The 13,003-nt window shown below is 44.3% G+C and overlaps 1 pseudogene; it reads right to left on the reverse strand.

The window, feature by feature from the left end:
• Positions 1 to 801: 801 nt before the first annotated feature.
• Positions 802 to 5,126, reverse strand: LOC144124074 (uncharacterized; annotated as a pseudogene).
• Between the last annotated feature and the right edge of the window lie 7,877 nt (positions 5,127 to 13,003).

Consider the following 13,003-nt stretch of genomic DNA (forward strand, 5'->3'; position numbering starts at 1 on the left):
TAGGCAATTGCTTTTTTTTTAATTATGACGCAGACTTAGGACCAGAGTGAGGCAGATCGTCATGATAGCGTTCGCTTCACAGCACGCAGACAATTTTCTTTATTTCTGTAGCCGTGCATGGTTTCGAAACACGGAAAATTTTACAGTTGAGTGGAGTGGATTATTTTATTTCTGCAGTTCTTTTAAATATTAGTTTCACTCCCTCCCTTATCCCTTCCCATACGGCGTGGTTCAGGTGTCCAACGATATATTAGACAGATACTGGGCCATTTCCTTTCCCCCCCAAAAAAACAATTATTATTATTATTAACCTGAAATTACTTTTGATATATAGATATCAAGGAGTTCTGTCAGTTTTCCTCTAGAAATGCTACAATTGTGATTTGTACTTACATGCGTGTAATATATTTAGCTTTCAACGCCTGCAGGTGCCGCTGAATGCATTCTCCCACTTAAATGTTGGGCTTCCTTTTTGTGGATGGCTCTTTTGTGACATGTTCAAATGTATCATATTATACCCAAATCCTGCTACAGCCTCAAAAGAGGCTAGCAGTATCCCGAAATAAATAAAAGCCTGCAATGCATAAGGTTTTTTTTACGTTGTGTATGGTTGGAACTGAGGCGAATTTAGTCTCGTTTTTTTTTCTTTCGTGCGCGGCAAGCAAAAAAGAGGGTTTAAAGCGCCGACGCTACAGCTTGACAAGTGAACAGATAAAACCATTTGAGGATAAATGACATTCTATTTACAAAGACAAAATCGGAGCCATATTGTTCGGCATCCGTTTTTACATTGTTTTTATTTTAAACACGGAACACTTTCCTATGCAGCGCCTTGCAGGCCACCTTTTTGCGGTAAGCAGCCTTGTCTGTCACAGTAGCGCCGACGTTGGCTAAGAGTGGCCACATGAAATTATCAAACACTTCAGATAGTGTGCTTGCGGCGTGGTCATCCCTTGCTGGGCAAACGAAAAGGGGGCACTGCTCTATTCGAGGCAATAACAGTTCAGCCAGCTGCTGACGCATGTTGCTCTTTTTTATGTGCAGCAGGGCAATGTCAACAGCCTTCTTAACGGTCACCAGGACCGTGACAAATTCTGACTTTGGGAATGTTAGCCCACCCCTTGATTGCAGGTCAATAAGCCCCATCAGCACGGGACTGGGTCCATCCGACTGGTGGAGGGGCGGGCTGAACCTGCATGTTCTCCGCTCTTCAACTGATCTCGCCATGAACCCTGCTATATAAGCGATGCTGGCATTTGCTATGGTTGATGGGGGCCGCTGTACTGAAATAGAACATACCCATAATTAGAGTATGGAGCTAGACATTCTGCAATGTATTCCCATTTGTGAGAGCACAAAAAAAACAGCTTTTGGCACTAACCTATATAAAAGTTCCGCAGAGCAAATTTTAGACAGCATGTAGAGACAAAGCTTGTGCATAAACCAAATATGACATATATCATGTCGCCACTCAATGTGCATTCCCTCAAAATTTTCAAATTTTTGGCATTGATACCACTCAGTTGGTATAGCCTTGACATAACGCGAAAAGATCGCTTTTTGGTGGCACTTCACATGGGTGGAGTAGGTGAACGAGTGTGCACTCACGAGGCATCGCTTTCAGGGATGTGAAGAGCTCGTCAATGTGCATCACAAAATCTTCAGTTCCCGTGAACCTGAAACAAAAATATGCACACTATTCAAATAAGCCAAATATATGTATTAAACAAATCGCTGTTGGCTGCAAAATAACAGCGCTAGTAGTCCAGCGAGCCCGCCAAGCGTAAGCTCTTGAGAAACATTTGCTGCAAAATATACCTGGCTTGGACAAATTGCGCTGTCTTGGTCGAATGATGCGTGGTTGCCTGTGCTGTTGCTTCAGCCGGAACATCAAGTTCGGAGGACGTCACATTCAGGGAGGCGCCATGCATACTACTATACGTGTAAAACAGTTTCCACCACTACTAAGCAGCAGCCACATAAAAGCAAAACTGCTTGCAACACATTGCCCATCGGCATAGCAGGTTTTGCGGGCTCGTGAGTTCTGAACAGTAAAAGATTCCAGTCAGCAGCAGGCTACCAAACTAGTAGCTGCTCGCATCGTGAAATCTTAGTTCTGCAAGGGCCTGAAATGTGATAAGCTTTCTATTTTGAAACAAGAGACAACCAGTCCACAACTATGAGTACTCGTCCCGGAGCTCAAATGACATGCACCAAACTCAGAACGGTCTGTCCGTTTTCAACCTCTGAAGCTTGGGATGGGCACAAGCTGCCAGTCCGCAAGATCCTCTCCTGGCTAAATGTCCCGGCTCTTGCATCCAGACCGTCGTTGCCGCCAGCCATTTGCCGCAAGGAACTGAAGAGGAGCTCGACGGGGTCGCTCGTGAAGTTACTTGTTAAAACATAAAAGAAGCCGCTCTCGAGGAGGTACTTAATGCATAGTACCGTAGATTTGCTTGTCAGCAAGATAGCTTCTTAGGTTTCAGCACTAAGAAACTTTTTCCCGCTCCTTTTACAGGCATTGTAGAGAGTTTCGAGGTAGTCTGGGAACTCCTTCTCCAGCCATTGTAGGCGTCCGTCGGTCGCGCAAAAAAGTGCATTTGGTCAGTCTTTCTCATATGCACATATGTTGTTCGATTGGCCACATTGTGGATGGCAAACCACTTCTGCATCATCTTCATAAACAATATTGTTGCGTCTGCGTTCCTGAACTGTTCTGCCTGAGGGTGGTCACTGGGGTATTCTTTCAAAAAGAAAGCGCCGAGATAATTTCATCTGAAAACAGCTGCACTGCTCTGCCCACATGCATTTTCTCAAAATAAGTTGGCTCTATGTGCTTCTGTGTCAGGAATCGAACTGGTTTCACAATCTCATTTTTTTGAAGGACATAGAGCTGCTTCACAAACTCTCCAGTTATTGGCTGACTGCCATCGGTCATTTCCCCGTCCAGAAGAAGGCTTCGGACATTTTTTTTATATTATGACAGTGGTCAAAGGACAAGAATGGGCTTCTGTCTGGTTCACATGGATGACTGACCACTAGGTTGAGGGAGCCATTGCCCAGGTGGCGCATCAATGTGACATAGATCTTGTGGTTATCCGTGACGATCCGGAAGGAGTAGAGGACACACTTTTCAACTTCAGCGATCACTTCTTTTGTCAGCTGACACAGGAGCTTGCCACTTAATCGGTTAGTGAAGAAAAAGCCGCAAGGAATTTTGTACGACGTGGACAGGCCTGTTGCAACGAAACACAGCACCTTGTTGGCAAGCACGATGTTGTTTACATTCTCTCCTGTCCCAGCGTCTTCCCTCACAGTTTTCAGACCAAGAAACAGTCCATTTTACTATCGTAGATGTATTTGGAGCTTATAGCCATTTCATCCACAATAATTGAGGAAAACCGCGCTTGCTCTTTCAGCTGCCCCAACTCTTGCTTTAGGCGTTCTTTCATTAATGGTGCGATCCCACTTTCACTGTTGGCTTTGCCAACATAGCGAAGTAGCGTGTTTTTTGAAGGCAATTTCAACAGTGCTCTGTTCCGTATGTAACGGTATGCCTTAGGGGACAAGCCGTTCAAAACTACACATTCCCGGACAAAGTCTGGAGACCACACGGGCCGTTGCCTAGACGCATTGGCGGTCTGTTCCGCTAGGCAGTCTTCCAAGCAGAACCGGACTGTGCCGACCTTGTCCAAGCACTTTCTCAACGCCGAGTGAAGAGTGTGGTTTCCAAACCACTGAGATTCTTTTTTAGGCGGCTGTTGTCTCAATGCAGTCTCCCGATAGCATCTGCTTTCCTGAACAATTTTGCACTCTCATTCGGTTTATATTCCTTGAATCCGACTGCTTGCGCGGAAGAAGGTCATCGGTAGTTTGCAATCAAATGCCTCAATAGACTGCTTTAATTCACCGATTGCATCTTGTACACTTGGTTTCTCATATCGTGAACCTTTAGGACTTGCTTCTTCATCTCCTAACAAGGGTGCATGAATCAGGCTATCTTCTAAACTACAGGAAACGAGCAGGCAGAAGTTGCCGAATGGCCTGTGCTTTTTTCGCGGCCACAGGCTGACTCAGCAGCTTGATCAGGGCCCCTCGATAAATTTGATGCCCTTTCTTGGTTTGGAGCGGAATTCTGCGTCAAGCGCTCCAACTTACGTCTTTTATGTGGCTGTCGTGGCTGCATGTAGCTTGGGTATCCCGCGAACACGCTCGGAACAGCATCCCGTTTCTGGCGCCGCAGCTTTGTGGACACCAAAGTATAATCCGAATCTAAAAAGCGAAGGCTGCAGACGACACTGCTAGCAGACTTGTCATTTGGGACAAAATCTTTTCTTGATATGGCCTTCAGCCATGATTGGCGGCGATCACCATTCGCGGGATATTCGTGAAAACTTATTCAAAGTTTTTTTTTTCTGTCACAGTGGCAGAAAGGTACGCTGCAGTACATTTATCTGAAAAATACAGAAACGGATAGGATTGTGCTGCGAAGCTCATGACAGAGAACCGATGCAGTTTTCATCACACAGCAAATAATTTAATTGCGGATCACATTAGCACACGAAACCACTCGCACCTACCAGGAACACATAAAACACAGCAAAACAAAGCCCAAAAAAAGTTCTCGCTTCAAGAGAAAAAAGCAGAGATCAGAACTTCTGACTCTCGTGGTGGCGTATAAACAATGCACGAGCGCATATCGTAATTATGTTGTTCGAGCCTGAGAGAGCTTCGCTGTAAAGTAGCTGCCCAGTGCATTAAAAATCGAGTGAAAGGCACAAAAACCATACCTGAGATTTGCCATACAGAGCGGCAACTTTTGCAACGCAAAAAAAAAGGCATTCAGCACGATGGCATGCAATCTGGACGAAAATTTGCGCGGTAAAAGCCTCGGTTGCTCCAGTCGGCTTTTAGACGACCACTAAAGCTCCATGCAAAAGCAATCCGTAACTGTTTAACAACGTACCTCGACTTCTTTGTAGCTGCAAGAAGTAGTCGAAAGAAATTGACTTCGTATTCACTGTTCTTCTGCGTAAAAACGTGCCAACAGGGTTGATGTCGCCACTGAAATCGCAGGCAGTGCCGGCCAGGCGAGCGCCGCTTGAGCCTTGGGCTAAGGTCGGCATCTCGCGGCGTGTTACGGATTTAGCATAATTACACTTCTACGCTGCGCTACGCGCCGAATGGGACGGCCTGAGCAACGGCGTGCAGCCGGAGCTGATCGCGGAGGCCACACCCTAAATATATCTGCTGCCCTCAGCTGTCGGCAGGTGACGCACCTTTTGGTTTCTGCTCCTATCATTTCTTTTCAGCTGTTGCCCGCAAGACCTCAAATAGATTTTTGGAGGGCTACAACGATATTAGGGAAGTAACACACCAAAGTTACCTAGATACAATCGAAATATCTCGCCAGGCCGAAAAGGCAGCGAATTTCGTTCTTGTAAGCGTCAGTTATGTTTGCGGAAGTATTTTCAGACCTAATCATTTGCTTACCGCAGGAAATTGTGCGCTTTGAAAGTCCAGTTTCACCTAGGTTTCCAGGTTTCTCCGCAGAAGCTCGGTGTAAGTAGAACAGGTAAGTGCCGGCAATGCGCATGGCGACGCTGCATGCCTTCCTCGACACAAATTTTCTATTTACTGCGTCCCATCTGCAGAACGACTCCGGGATTTTAGACGATATCATGGACAACATTGAACACTTGGGTGATGAGCACTCTACCCTGAAAGGTGGGAACAAAAAGAGTTAAAATCTTGTACGGCGCTGCGGACGATGAAACACGATGAAGGGACTACCAACGATTGATGAGTGAAATATTCAGCTGTGTGACGCGCGCCGGATACAAAAAGGAGAGGGTACGGGACCGGGAGATAGCATTATCGGCATTATTTAGCTTTATTAGCATTATTTACACATCTTTTCACCAGAATACCATTTAGTTATGAGCAGGCGCTCATGTGTGCCGTTTCTTAATGCGTACTTGTTACATCGCGTTGTTTATTTCTTTTAAATTCACAATAGCTTAACTGAATCAACGCTCTGAAAGCCTATTATGACCGCGTGATTATTAACGGTGTCAATTTTTTTACCAAATCAGAAACGCGTTTGTGCCAGTGACTCCGAAATTAACGCGAACGAAAGTGCTTAATATATCACCAAAAAAACATTTTTCCTTTCGAGATGCTCGCTATGCTATTATTATCGCAACGTTGAAAAAAAATGAACATGACAGGTGCACATAAGGAAATCCGATATAGAGCTTCTCAGTACAGTTATCCAGAAGATATTTCTTTCACACACACTACTCAATATCAGTTGACCTTTCAAAATTTTCCGTAAGTTTAAGACTTTTAGTTACGGTTGCCACAATTACAATTTTACATGTAGTTCCTGGAATCACGTACCTTGCCGCAGAAAGACTAGGACAGACGGGGCAACGAAATTTATTTGCACGACACGCATGCAGTTCCCGTTTGGCTTGGCCTCATATTTTGGTGTGAAATACGTACCGTCTATGTCATAAAATACAGAGCTCATTATGTTTGTTCTCGGCCCTGTAGTATGGCTCGGATTGCGACGTGGGCGTTTTATATGCCGCGAATACGAGAACATCTGCATTTCTCTGAGCTGCTCTCCAGTGACCTCTGAGTCCAATGACGTGTACGAGGCTAGATTAGCACCACTACGGGACTTGGATGGGAACTGTAACGGCTGTGTATTTAGCTACAGCCTGCTGAAGCCAGAATGAAACAACTAGCCTAAACAAAAATGTCACACCAATTTGTATTGTGCTTAATTTACTTCTCGTTGACAAGTTACTTACATTGAATCTATAAGAAATGATCATCGCGGAATTTAGTAACATTCGTTTTGTCAGCACAAATCATGCACCGAACATAACATCTTATGAAATTACTGCGGGCAGCGTCTTTCTGAGCAGGCGCCGGAAACTAAGGATGCCATAAACCACCGCTCTCTTCGTGCCCCAGTCATTCGGATTCCTCCTCGCATTCCCTTGGCTCTAGCTGCAGCTTTCTTTTTTTCGTTTATTCTCGTGTCCTCTTCGCTATCACCGTAATTTCATCATAAACGTTGCTCCTTGTTCGCACAGCCTGTTACAAAGCCGAAGCCGCTCAACCACAGCAACGGGTGTTTCAGTTGTCGGATTATCATAACCAACTGCGCAGTATCTTGCTGTTCTTTTGATGCTGAGCAATATCTAAAAAAATTACCTAATTTTTACGCAGTGAGACCACAACGTTCATTTCGGTATGTAGTGGATCCCTTCTCGCGTTGTTGGACAAATTATGTATGGGCGGTAAAACCGTGACCTTGATTTCTCAGTAAGATCTTTCAATAGCTTGTGTGCAGAGCAGAGCTCCTCTTTTGCCGACAGCACTCCTAGAAAAACCGACAAATAGGCAGAACTGCTCCCCATTTCAAGGCGTGGTACGCTACTTGTAAATATATTAAAAAATTTCATGAAGATGGCGGTCCAAACCTTCGCGCAAGCACAACTTTGTAGTAGGCGGCTGCGAAAGAGCCAGATACTAATGAGCTATATAAGAATTGGTCTTCCACTTAAAAGGCCAAGGAACACTCGTAAAACAGCGGAGCCGCTTGAATTAATCTGGACTAAAGTAAGCTTGGAGAGCTGTGGGGACAGCGTGGAATTGATCACGTATTCTGCTTTTTATTGCGCGTTGTAATCACGACGGCCGCCGTAATGTGGCTGTGGTGGTTAAGTGCACAAGTATAGTTCTTGCCAGAAGGCCTCACTGAACCCGAATGTTTCACTCCTGTTTTACAGAAAACAAGTGAGGAAAGGTAGAACCAGAGCCCCTTGAGATTTCCAGGCTTACGTCATGTGCAAAAACATGCTGAATTCGTTACAAAAAGCACATTATGTTACTCATGTGAATGATTATTCCCATGGGTGCGGAATGTGTCACCTGGACTAAAATATGTGCGTTGAATGGTTACACTTGAATGATTACGCCAAGATTTCCTTATATTCCTTTCCCCCACTTAAAAGACCATTTTTATTCAGGATGCTCTCTTGGAAGACATCGTGGAATGTCCAAGGATAAGTGCGCTGGTTCAAGAGATGGCAGAGCAGGATGCCTCTCAAGAACCGTAACGCGTGAGTTGCTTCAAAACAACCGCCTAAAACCCCAGCTACTCCGGGCAGCTCGTCCTTTTTATTGTATTAACGACAACTGGTGGCGGCATTTCGGAACAGAATAGTGGTGACGGTGCCTTCTGAAAAGGGTGTCTCCTCAGATTTTGCAGTATAGATCAGTTTCCTGATATCTGCTAGTATGCCATCCGAGAGCACATTGTCACCGTCATCGAGGTCGACGGTAAACAGGTTGAGCTAGGATTGTACGACAAAGCGGGACAGGATGACAGCGAGCGATCGGCAGAGGCGACGTTCCCACTCGGACGAAAGCGTCGTCCTCATGGGCTTCAACATCGACTCGCCCGATTCGCTGGAGAACTTCCCAGAGAAGTGGACCCCCAATTTGCACCACTTTTGCCCAAACGTCTCCACTGTCCTCGCGGAGACTCACAGGGACCTACGCCAATATGCAAATCCTTTGGGGGAGCTGTCCAATGAGATCTCTTCGAATGTTCAATTCCTTTGACGCGTACTTAGCGAACGCAGGCAGCGCTTGCGTGTGTGACCAAGTCTATATATATATATATATATATATATATATATATATATATATATATATATATATATATATATATATATATATATAGATTTCGTTTATTACTTTCTATTTGCTACTTATTGACTACATGAGCGATTGCAACTGATAAGAAACAACAGTAATTAATTGCACATCAATGCTATCAGAGAGATCATGCCCCTTTCCCCCCTTTATGAATACTCGTCGCCAAAGTGATGTACTATGTACTATGAATGCTATACACTATGAATACTCTGAATAATATGATGTACTATGAATACTCGTCGCCAAAGCAATGTATAATAATTGTGCAGCGCGTAACAAAACAGGACAACAGGTGAAACACAGAACGACACGAGCTCCTCCTGTTGTCCTGTTTTGTTACTCGCTGTTCTATTATTATGGATCACCAACTCGCCCAACAAGCGACACTACAGTGATGAAATCTTTTTCATTGAATCCTTTTGCCAGATCCGAGGCGAGGGAAGCTGTATGGAAACAAACATCTCTTTGTTTGGGCTGCATTTGGAAACTGCCTTTATAAATTTGATTTGTTAATTCGTTAGAGATTGAGGATTGAAATCTTATATTCTCTCTCTGTAAACGCTGCACGAAGAGAACTGCTGAACTAATAAAATTCGAATTATAAAGAGCGTTACGCTGGGAGATGCTATATCTCCGGTACTCTTCACCACGCAATAATTGCGTATTTTCAGAGATATGCACCCTCTCCTCGATTAGGAGGGCGGGTGAAATTAGACAGTTTCTGAGCATAAATAAGGTGTGGCTCGCACCGGATAAGGTTAATTGCATATGGGAGATTTACGCTTGTACTGCAGTGGGCTTAGTTTGGCGAATCATTATTAGTGTGATGGCAGTACAGGCGCATGTCACCGACATCCGCAGACACTGCTTACAGCCCTTAGCGATACACAGCGCAAAAAAAGCGAGAAATATTTTACAAGAAATATCGCGGCGGAATTAGCATTTGTGGCATGGGAGCACCGAAAATGCGCTATATCAAACAGGTGGCAATTTGATGAAGAGGGGAATATCACCTGGTGTAAAGTATTAGAAGCTGAGGAGTACTCCAGCTGCACCAGATTGACAATTCTTGAACAAGACATTGCAGCTTAAACTAAGTCATCGCTGCAGTTGCTATTCTTTCTATTTGGGTTGCGTATTTCTTCCCAACCCTGATCGTTTTTACAGTTTGTTAGGCATAAACGCTAATTGACGAACCACAAAACTAACTACGGTTACCAGTGCTGTCATGCCATAAACAATCGCACCCTCACCTCTTCAACTGACAACGCAAAATATGTCAATTGTTTATACGTAAAAAAACAAGGGAGCGTAAAGTGAACACGGGCAATGCTTGGTTGCGAAATAATGTGGGGAATATGTAATGGGAAGAATCACGAAGTTTTTGAATGGCTGAGAGTGGTTTTAGAGCGTTATGAGCATTTAGTCCGCAGGATTCTTTTGAATGAAAACTACGGATTTCTTCAAAAGCTGTAATATCAGCATGTTTGGTGAACACACACCCACTTGTAAAACCATCATATATGGTATCTAGGAGATATTTTTACGAATTAATGCTGAGCCTTTTTAACAATTTTTTTTTATAATGAACTGTTTCTTCAGCACACTCCGGTGCCGATACCCAATGGTGAGTTCGTAGCCACGTCAACACCAGAAGTAACAAAAATAAGTAGTCAAAAGCCGTGGAGGGCGAGAAAATCTGAAGCTTGTTCCACATTTAACCGAAACGAGGCACCTGGAGTTCCCAGTTTGTTCAAAGCAAGAGGAACGCCTGCTAGCGAAGAGTTGCTGTACTACTGCGCCAAATTCAAAGTGCCTGTGCTATTGATGCCACGGCATATGTTTAGTTTGATTTATGATGGTTTTGATGGTTCAAAAAAGGGACGGTCACGCAGACGGGTAAGACAACGCATTTACTGCACCAAACTATGAAGCAAAGAACATGCATGCCGTGGTACAGCAACGCAGAAATATCCAAATGGGCACCTATCCAATGCAACATGTGACCAGCGGACACTGTGTTAGCAAAAAATTTCGTGCGTTCCTGAGGTGCTCAGTTGCTCAGAAATCGCATCTTCTCGCACTGCTAGGCTATTGAGGACGGACTTTTCCTGGTTAAGAAACAGGTATAGATTGCATCGGTTTGTCTGCGTCTGGAAGCTCGCCATCAGCCGTAAGCACCAGTGTGTGCTAAATGAAAATTAGTAACTGAGATTTAATTAGCTTGCTAATAGTCATTATTTTCTTAACTCGCGTTGCGCGGCTTCCATTTTTTTGATCACACTGTTTATTTTTCACCACCCTATATGAGAGAAGATTCAAACAATTTAGTGAAACACAAGCTGTATTGACATATGTCCGAAACTATTCTGCAGTGAAAATTATTTTTTCAGAGGATATAAAAAATAAACCCTTCTGTCCTAAAACTGCGAACATGCATGACAAAGTGTCGAAACATTTTACGCGTCAGGCACAAAAAAGTGAAATACGGCGTTTGAGACTAAGGCTTTACTGCCTCATTTTTGGAATAACCCGCAAATGATGTCAGCACATACAAAGGAAAATATTACGGACACTGCTACAGTATCAAGGAGCTTTATTCGTGGTCATACTTTCGCCAGACACGATCGCCTGCCAATACGAGAGGCACTGTAAGCGGTCGCGTAGAATCCTTCAAACGGTGGCTTCAAGAAAGCCATTGCCACCAGGCTCTCCCTGGCTCGTAAAACACAAATAACCCATGACCGCCTTGAAAGAACGACGCTACAGAGGAGTGGGAGCCTCGCGGTTGACAAATTTGCCACCAGATGTTGGGCACGTGGGTCTGCTATTTGAAGGGATAACCTTTTTCCTTGCGCTGCTTACGCAACGGAGGCTCCGCAGCATCTGCTAAGCGTAGGGCCGCCGGACACCTCGCCGACCTCTGCTTGAAGGGTAGGGAGGAAGCGCCATATCCATGTTTACAAATGGTTATGTGTTCAGCAGACATGTCTCCTATTATAGCTTTTGGACCATAACCTAGTTTTGATTCACAGAAACTTGCGGATTAAATGTTCATAACGCTCTACAAAGCAGTCTCAGCCATCCGAAAGCTCCGTATTTCTTTCCAGTACATATTCCCCCCATTATTTCGTAACCAAGAGTCGCTGCTGTTCACTTGAAGCACCCTCTTTTTTCAGATATAAGATTGCCAAATTTTCTATTGCCAGTTTAAAGGATGAGGTTGCGATTGCAGTGGACAAGAGTGCGCTGGTAATTGAAGTTCGTTTCATGGTTCGTAGATTATTATAGAGGCGAAATAAAATGTAAACATTTACAGAGCTCACATGAAATATGCTGCCCATGTAGAAAGAACGGGAACTGGAGCTATGCGTTAGTTTCAGCTGATATGTATTGGTCAAGAAGTTTCACTCGGGCGCATTCGGACTGCTGCTCAGCTGCTTATAATTCACAATGGAAGATGTGCCCCTGTTAATAATTGCCACATTTTTTTGGTACGGTGCGTTTTTGGTGCACCCAAGCCTCAAATGCAACTTCCGCAGCGATAGTCCTCGTACACAATTCCTCTTTTTTTACCCTATGTAGACTTGAAGGCAGTGAGCAGTTGCTGCTGAACTCGGTGACTTGGGTCTGCACAGCCATGACAATAATAATAACCAGCCAAACTTATCCCACTATATTACAAAAGTCACTCACTACCCGATATCTAGTTATTCCTGTCCTGTGCCAGGCTCGGGCTATTTATCTGCAAGAACTGCCTAATATATTCCGCCGTCCTAACCTTCTGCCGCAGTCTGCACTTGATATCTAGTCCGTTACACTTAACGACCATCGGTTATCTTTCATTCGCATTAAGTATCCCCGCCAATGCACATTTCCGGATTTCGACTGTGATGCCGTAAATTCGAGTCAGCACAGTGACCCACTCTTTTGCTTTTTCTTAATGTTACGCCTTTCATTTTCCAATCCTTAGCTCACTCTATGACATGACTTTAGATTCAACCCTATTCGTTAGCTTCCAGATTTCTTCCCCATAAATTCCTGTAGCGGTAAGATGCACCTCTTATATACTTCCTTCATGAGGGATGCTGGTAAGCTGCGATTAATTACCTGAGAATTCCTGCCGAATAAACTGCACCCTATTCCTAATCTCCCAATTTCACATCACCACCGCCCAAAGTAGGTATATACATATACTACCCCGAAGCTTCGCTTCCTTTCGATAACTGCAGCTCCCTTCCGAGGCTAATGACATTGATTT

Source organism: Amblyomma americanum, chromosome 1, assembly GCF_052857255.1.
Source record: "Amblyomma americanum isolate KBUSLIRL-KWMA chromosome 1, ASM5285725v1, whole genome shotgun sequence".
Classification (NCBI taxonomy): domain Eukaryota; kingdom Metazoa; phylum Arthropoda; class Arachnida; order Ixodida; family Ixodidae; genus Amblyomma; species Amblyomma americanum.